The sequence below is a fragment of the Triticum dicoccoides genome, chromosome 4B, assembly GCF_002162155.2.
Source record: "Triticum dicoccoides isolate Atlit2015 ecotype Zavitan chromosome 4B, WEW_v2.0, whole genome shotgun sequence".
Taxonomy (NCBI): domain Eukaryota; kingdom Viridiplantae; phylum Streptophyta; class Magnoliopsida; order Poales; family Poaceae; genus Triticum; species Triticum dicoccoides.
In genome coordinates this window covers 610,587,030-610,596,475 of record NC_041387.1, presented here as the reverse complement: position 1 = coordinate 610,596,475, position 9,446 = coordinate 610,587,030, and positions in this window count along the sequence as shown.

Below are 9,446 nucleotides of genomic sequence, written 5' to 3'. Positions count from 1 at the left end.
TGTCTATTTCATGAACATGATGAACAAAGTGTGTATGGAGTTTTTGGATAAGTCTATCGTGGTGTTGATTGATGATATATTAGTCTACTCGGAGAATGAAGAGGAGCATAAGTAGCATTTGCGTTTGGTTCTTGAGAAGCTTAGGGAACATCAGTTATACGCCAAGTTCAGCAAGTGTGAGTTTTGTTTGAAGGAAGTTGGATTTCTCGGACATGTTATATCCGAAGAAGGAATAGCAGTAGACCCCACCAAGATTGTTTCCGTGACTAAATGGGTGGCACCCACATCAGTGGAGAGATCAGGAGTTTTCTTGGACTCGCAGGATATTATCGAAGGTTCATTGAGAATTTCTCCAGGATTGCAAAGCCCATGACAGAGTTGTTGAAGAAGGACACCAAGTTCAAATGGACTGAGGAGTGTGAAGCTAGTTTTTAGGAGTTGAAGAAACGTCTGGTTATAGCCCCAGTGCTGATTCTTCCAGACCAACGTAAGGATTATCAAGTGTATTGTGATGCTTCTCGTCGAGGACTTGGAGCAGTGCTTATGCAGGAGGGAAGAGTTGTTTCATATGCCTCGTGACAGCTTATTAAACCCCATGAGCTGAATTATGCCACTCATGATTGGGAGTTAGCAGCCGTAGTTCATGTGTTGAAGACATGGAGACATTTCTTGATCGAAAACCACTGTGAGGTATACATGTATCATAAGAGTTTGAAATATATCTTCACGTGGAAGGAGTTGAATCTCAGGCAAAGGAGATGGTTGGAGCTCATTAAGGATTATGATATGAAGTTGCACTACCATCCCAGAAAGGCAAATGTAGTAGCCGATGCATTGAGTCGCGAGAGTTATGTTAATATGCTCATGACCGGAGGATTACCCAAGGAGTTAGCAGAGGATCTTCGTGAGCTATGTTTGGAAATAGTTATGAGAGGTTATGTAGCAGCATTGGAAATTCAATCTACTTTGATGGATAAGATCAGAGAAGCCCAGAAGACTGACAAGGAGATTTCCGAGATAAAGGAAAGGATGAGCAAAAGAAAGGCTAAAGGATTTCATGAGGATGAGCACGATACCTTATGGTTTGAGGATCGCGTATATGTGCCTAATGATCCCGAGATCAGGAAGTTGATTTTGCAGGAGGCCCATGATTCGCCATATTCGATTCACACGAGAAACACTAAGATGTATCTGGATTTGAAGGAAAGTTTCTGGTGGACCGGAATGATGAAGGATATTGCTGAGTATGTAGTAGTATGTGATGTATGTTAGAGAGTTAAGGCAGATCATCAAAAGCCAACAGGATTGCTATAGCCATTGCCGATACCCAAATGGAACTGGGACAAGCTTGGCATGGATTTTATCATGGGATTGCCCAGGACTCGTTTAGGCTATGACTCTATATGGGTTGTAGTCGATCGCTTGATGAAAGTAGATCATTTCATCCCAGTGATGACCACCTACCAGTGCTAAGTTGGCAAAGATAAACATGACCAGGATCGTATGTCTGCATCGAGTTCCGAAGACCATTGTATCAGATAGAGGAACCCAGTTTACCTCAAAGTTCTGGAATCAATTCCATGAGACATTGGGTACCAGGCTAGAGTTCAGTACAGCCTTTCATCCACAGACGAATGGACGAACTGAGAGAGTCAATCAGATTCTGGAGGACATGTGGAGAGCTTGTGTGCTAGATTATGGATCTAGTTGGGACGACAATTTGACGTATGCAGAGTTCTCTTATAACAACAGTTATCAAGCCAGTTTGAAGATGGCCCCTTTCGAAGCCTTGTACAAAAGGTGGTGCAGGACACCGTTATTGTGGGATAAAGTTGGAGACCGTTAGTTGTTTGGACCAGATTTGATTAAGGAGTCTGAAGAGAAGGTTAAACTTATTCGCGACAGACTCAAGGTAGCCCAGTCCCGATAGAACAGTTATGCAGATTCAAAACGCAAGGAGGCAGTTTACGAAGTTGGATACCGAGTATACCTTTGTGTGTCCCCACTTCCAGGAGTTAAGCGTTTTGGAGTTAAGGGAAAATTAGCACCATGTTTTGTGGCACCATACACAGTTCTGGAACGTATGGGAGAAGTTGCTTACAAGCTGGAATTGCCAGAAGGATTGTCAGGAGTTCACGATGTGTTTCACGTTTCCCAGTTGAAGAAGTTCCATGCAGAGATGGCCGATATTCCTCTCAGAGATACAGTGCCACTGGAAGCGATTCAGTTGGATAGTGATTTGACCTACGAAGAGAAACCTGTGAAGATTCTCGAGTTTGCCAGCCGAGTCACACGCAGCGAGGTTATCAAGTTTTGCAAAGTTCAGTGGAGCCACCATACCGAGGAGGAAGCCACCTGGGAACGAGAGGAAGACCTACGGAAGGACCACACGCACCTATTTTTTAGCCAACCCGAATCTCGAGGGAGAAATTCATCTTAAGGGGGGTAGGATTGTAACATCCCAAAATTTGAATTTGGAATATTATACATAGGTCATCATATGCATATCATATTTTAATTGCATTTTAGTTGATCCTAGAAATTCTAAGCAACTCAAGGACCCACAAAGAGAGTTGTGGATTTCATTATTTTCATATTTGAATTTTTTCAAATATTGAAAAGTGGATCATTTTGGTTTTAATTATTTTCTCTCCAAATATTTCCAATATTAAAATAAAAGAGAGGGGATAAAATAACTTATCCAAAATAAAAGAAATATTGGAGGAAAATGTTAAAATATTTTTTTTATTTGGATGTTTATTGCTATTTTATTGGAATTAGAAAACTATGCACGTTTTAAAAATTGCATTTTTAGGCCAGAAAATTGTTCACTTTGTTCTAAATATTTTATTTAGACGGTGAAAATTGTTTTGCCATTTTTAGATTTTTCTTTTGTTTTATTAGGATTTTTTCTATTTTGGCAGAATTATTTAAAAAAAAAAGTTTCCCGCGGACTGCACTGGGCCGAAGGCCCAGCCGGCCCACCTGCGCCGCCGCCTTCGCGCGAGCGTGGCCGAGCCGAACTCCCGCCTGAGTCCGAACTGCTGCCGCTGCCGCCGCCCGGGGGTGCCCCTTCCCCAAGTCGGACAGCCCCCCGAGCCCCTATAAGTACCCCGCTGCCCCCCCTAAAGCCCCGCCTCAACCCGCCCCGCCACCGCATCCTGCCGCCACCGACGCGCAGCTTCGCCGCCGCTCGCTCCGCCGCATCCTCTCGCCGTCGTCTCCCCTCGCTGCCCCTCCACCCCGCAATGCCACCCGGAGCGCAGCCGTATCCTGCCCCACCGGACCTCGACGGAGGTAGCCGCCGCCGCCGCCGCTTTGTTTTTTTTCGTTAACCATTCATTTTTTTTTGAAAACCTAGATCTGTTTTTTAAAAATAGATCGGTTCGGTTTTTTCGGTTTAGTTGTTTAGCGGACATTCGTCCATTCATTCATTTTAACGAATGCAGTTCACCGTTTAGGTTCTGTAAACGAACGTTTGTTCGTTAGCCTATTCGTCTCGTTTTATTTTCCAGGGTTTTATCTGCGATTATTTTCGATCGCGATACCTGCCCTGATCTTCGATCTAGTATAAGTTTTTACTCGTTTATCCTAATTAATCTAAACCAGCGCCTAGATCTTCGTCTCGAGGCCCTCTTTCGATTTAACCAACCTAATCATGATTTTGGTACTGTAAAATTTGACTTTAGTCGAGATTAGTAAATGAATCTTGTTTCGTTCATAGTTTGAGTTTCGTTGCTCCGTTTGAGTTGATTCTTTTTGCAAACCGGAGTTCTTTAGTTGAACTTTCTGGTTGGATCTTCTTATTTGAGTTTTACCCGTGCTTCTTGTTTGAGGGCTTATGTATGCTATTGTTTGTTTGCGATAGAATTTTCGGAGTGCGAAGCGTGCTACTACGAGTCCCTAGGTTTTGAAGATCGTCAGCAAGGCAAGTAACACTTTGATCATATCCCTTTATTTTACCCAGTTTTATGAATTAGTTTCAATCCTCAAACATTGCATGGTTAGGATCTGTTTTAACATGTGGGTTTGGGAAGTAGATGATGAGGTAGAACCTGTTGTCCTTTTTATTATCAAACCTTTGGGAGTTACTTCTACGTTATGCTCAGGATTGCTATGCTATGCTCGTAGACGTGGATTGGGTGAGTATATCCATGACAGATGTGAAAATTGTTAATTAATGGTTAACTTAAGGTGGCTACTTAAATACACATCTGGGTAGATTGGTTGTGGGCACCTGGAGACTCCAGTGTTGTCCTAGGATATCCCAGAGTACCCATGTGATCATCCTATGGTTCACACCCAGGCTCAAAGGGATCATAAGATTATTCATGCTAGAAACTCCCGTGTGCAGCCACAAGCCATTATGGGCTCTGGCATAGTTGAGTATGTTGCGTGAGCTCTTGAAGAGATAGACTAGCAGATGTAGGGGATGTAGGTGGTACTGTCTACCTGGAGTAGAGAGTTAATGCTTCTGAAAGACTGTGTCTCGGTCATCCGTTTCTCAAACATCTTGAAGTGCAAGAAATTCAACGGAGGAGATCGAGTCTTGTGGGAAAAAGTGCGCAAACCTCTGTAGAGTGTACAAACTAATCATGGTTAACCATGAGCCTGGATATGGACATCTTGAGTATCTGGTTCTTGGATTATCATGTTGATCTCATCACTCTAAATTAATTTGTTAGGTTAATTGAATTTTCTTAATTGGGATTGAGTTGGAGGAACCTTCTCAATGTTTAACAACCACCATGATAGTTAAATAAAATATATTCCTTTGTTGTAGGAAAAAATTGGCTTTATGCAAAAACAGTAACCATAGAGCTTTTCCACCAGCCATATATGCATGTAGTGATAGCATTTATTTTGTTTAGTACTCTATGTGTTACATTGCCAGCATATTCCATGTGCTAACCCGTTTCGAGCTGCAACATATCATGTTGCAGACTTTTCAAACGATGAGTAAGGTGCCATAGGTCGTTGTCGTTCACTCAGCTATGCCGTTGGAGTTGATGGACTCACTTTATCTTCCAAGCCTTCCGTTGTTATCTTATTTAGTTGGCCTTAAGCCATATTATTGTAATAAGTTCTCTTTTGAGATATTCGATGTAGTAAGTGTGTGATTGAAACTCTGTTATAAATCCTCGAGTATTGTGCGTGTCAGCATTACGGATCCAGGGACGACACTGATGCATAAAGATTTGACCGTTTGAGGTCTGGTCGCTACATGAACTTAATACACTAGATGCATGGTGTATAGCAGTCGATGTGTGGAGTAATATACTAGATGCAGGATGGAGTCGGTCTACTAATCTTGGACATGATCCCTATATAATGATCATTTCCTGGATATCGTCATGATTATTTGAAGTTCTATTAATTGCCCAACGGTAATTGTTTTCCCACCGTTTGCTATTTTTCTCGAGAGAAGCCACTAGTGAAAGCTACGGCCCGGGTCTCTTCTCATCATATTTGCCTTTATGATCTATTTTCCTTTGGTTTTATTTTTAGATTTATTAAACCAAAAATACAAAAATACCTTGCTGCAATTTATTTTATCCATGATCTATTTATCCTATCTATCACAACTATCTCATGTTATCTTGCCTACTTGAGGTGTTGTCACCCGTAAGGGATTGACAACCCCTTTAACACGTCATATTGCGAGTATTTGTTATTTGTGTGCAGGTGCTATTTACGTGGTGTTAGGAGGTTCTCCTATTGGTTCGATAACCTTGGTCTCATCATTGAGGGAAATACCTACCGTCGCCATACTGCATCATCCCTTCCTCTTTGGGGAAATGCCGACGTAGTTCTAGCAGACATCTCATGCCCATCCCCCCGCCGAACCAAAAGGAGCTTGTAGCGCCATAGGTGGCCGTGGTTTCCCACGACACCCGCTGACGGGTCGCAATGGAGAAAAATCGAGAGAAAGTGGGAGGACTTTGCAGATGACACAAGGAATGTATGGTCTGGTCTAAGCACAGATGGCATTAATCCCTTTGGGGAGCAGAGCAGCAATCATAGCACCTGACATGTGATTCTATGTATGTATAACCTTCCTCCTTGGTTGTGCATGAAGCGCAAGTTCATTATGATGTCAGTGCTCATCCAAGGCCCTAAGCAACATGACAACGATATTGATGTGCACCTAAGGCCATTAGTTGAATAACTCTTATAGCTGTGGAATGAAAAAGGTGTATGTAGGTGGGATGAGCCCAATTAGGTGGAATTTGACCTACATGCGTTGCTATTTGTGACCATCAATGATTCGCGTGCTCTTAGTAACCTTTCAGGACAGACAAACAAGGGATACCGCGCATGCACACACTGTTTACATGATATCGACAATATATATTTGGATAATTGTAAGAAGAATGTTTACCTAGGACATCGTCGATTTCTTTCGAGCAGGCATCCCGCAAGAAAGAAAGGCAAGCATTTCAAAGGTGAGGCAGATCACCGGAAGAAGCCTCGGCACCGTAGTGGTCGTGATATACTTGATATGGTCAAGCATTTAAAAGTAATCTTTGGAAAGGTGATGACCTGAAGAATCCTGAACACCCAGGAAGAACACGAGGCAAAGGTGTTGTTCCGTGGTTTGAGGGGTTTGCGGATTGGAACGACACTTATAGAAGCCATGCGAGAAAGAGCAACCGGAGGAGGAGGAGAGGAAGCTGGAGGAGGAGCAGAGGAAGCAGGAAGTAGACCGCATTTGCATCATAGAATCAAAGCACCTGGAGTTGGAACACGCTTTCATCCAGCAGCAGGAGCATATCGACTCATTTAGCTAGGAAAGGGCGTCTCAGCGGCTACAACAAGCAGATCCAGGATTGGATAGCACTGTCCCATCCATGCAGAGAAGCAGTGTGGGTTTCGCCCAGGGTGATGAAGCACTGCTAGATAGATACCCTGTGGATGATATCATAGCTACGACAACTTGTGAGCTACGCATGAAAGTGAAGAACATATCCATAAAGGTGGAAGACGGCTATGCTTTAACAAATCCCCCTGAAGCAACCTTCCATTGTAATCCGATTCCAGCTGGCTATGATCGTGTCGGGGTTGATGAAGTGATGATAGGATATTTGGGGCTAGAGCTTGACATTCCTGGAGGTGACGAGGAGCGCACACTGGGAGAGGCCATACATCGTCTCATTCTATGGAGAAAGGATTGCATCATCTTTCCAAGGCCACCGACACCGCGTGAGCCGGCTCCTCCTCCAAGTCCACCAATGCATAAGCAGACTCCCACTCCTCCAAGTCCGCCACCACGTCAGCAGACTCCTACTCCTCCAAGTCCGCCACCGTGTCATCCCACTCCTCCTCCTCCATGTCCGGCACCGCGTCAGTCGACTCCTCCTCCTCCAAGTCCGGCACCGCGTCAGCCGACTCCTCCTCCAAGTCAGGCACCGTGTCAGCCTTCTCCGCCACCTCAGTGTGCTCCGCCACCTCAACAACAAATGGAAGAGAGGCGCCACAACTACGACGACTAGCGGTACAAAAGGAGGCAAGAAATACAAATTGGTCCAAGCTTCAAGCATCTTCTATAGTTGCCTTAACACCTGGCTGAGGAGGAAAACAATGCTGAAGTGGCTACCCAAGTGAAGGCCCATTTTGGACTGGAACCGCCCCCGCTGCCAAAGGATGAAGTACCTGAGCATGTCATGCAACACTTTATTGATAAGGCTCAACCAGCTGTCAAGCATAGAGACTCGGACTATAAGCGTTCTATCAAGAAGTCATATGATGCCCAAAAGAATAAGGAGTCAAGCTCGAGCTCGAGCCAAGCAGTTGGCAAAAAAGCGGGAAAACAGTTCCCCAGTTGGGAGAACAGGCAGTGCAATAGACCCCCCCCCCTGCACTCATTGTACAAACACATGTAAGTACCGCCAATCAGCTGGTAATAACCGACGATCATAGAAGGCAGGCTGAAGAGGCCCGTATCACTGTCGAACAACTCCTAGGCATCGAGGAACTCCCCGGGTTTACAGAGGAGGAACTACAATGGAAATATGTCCGCGGCCAACCTCTGGTCAAGCCTGAGGAGATCCCGCTTCTATCAACAAGAATGTATGAATTGCATGAATGGTACCTGAGAGAAGTAAAGACCAATCGAGAGTCCCTCATGGTTAAAGTCAAGGCAGAGCATTGCTTCCATGAAAAAGATATGTGGGTTGAGTTTCAAGAAATGTTTCAGTTATTTAACCAAGATGCACTTGACAAATCTACTGTCAGTTGCTATTATCTATAAGTCATTTCTTTCTATAATTTACTCTAGCTAGCTGTAGTGCTCGTTCATTACCTGTAATTATCCTCACTGTATTCTTTTCTATGGTATTATGCAGAATGAAGATTTATGAAATGAAAAGAGTTGGAGGCTATGGCATTGTGTTCATTGACCCAAATAACATCAATCAAGAGACATGGTCACGTGAATGAGATCGAAAAGACACAAATAGAACCTTGCTAGACTTCTTGAAGCGACTAAATACCCAACCAGAAATACTACTTCCTTACAACTTCAAGTGAGTGACACTGTCTTGTACTAAAAATTCTGTTTTTGCTTACTAGATGTTAATAAGTGTAGTTGATGAGTTATGCACATGCCCGCTTAATTATCCAAACGTGTGCGCATGTAGTTTCCACTAGAGCTTGTTAATCATTGAAATTGACGAGGGAAAATTTCAAGTACTGGACTCACTATATAAAAATACTAATGAATACTAAATCGTGAAGGGGATGGTCGATAGGTAATTTCAATCATTATCGCACTATGTCGACCTTTTTAGTTCATTTCCTGATACCAACTAATTAATAACTCTTTTATTCATTTCTTTGCCGGCGGGCAGGGCTTGAGAAAAGTTCATCAAACAGGTTGAAGGCTCATGGAAACAAAAGCTGAAATGGGTGCGACCCAAGGTAATTAATTAAGTAGTACAAGCTAGCTACCGTCTCTTTAGTTCCAGTTTCAATACCATCATCATGCTTGATTAATTATTATCTGACTGAATTCTATTCTCGTAAAGACCTTGAGACATGCGTCGGGGAATAATTTATGTGCATACTACGTTTGCGCAAACATTTGCATTATGACGTCCGAAAGGACCAAAGATGACAGACAATCTTGGGTACGTTTGCCAGAACATTATTCACAAATTTTACATCATTATCTAATATATATACATACAACTAATACATTTATATTGATCTCCTTCTTTATAGATGATGGAGATGCGGGATAAGCTCCTACCAATGGATTGCGTACGAGCAATTCAAGAGAAATAGCGGGATTTTTTCTCGACCATGTCATAAATCCCAAAGGAGAATACCATTACAAGCTATAATGCCTCCATGTAACGATGTGCAAATTCTAGGAGAAATTGTATATACCAAATTGATACGTGTGTGTGTGTGTGAATGGTCGTGCGAGAAATTCGATGATATAT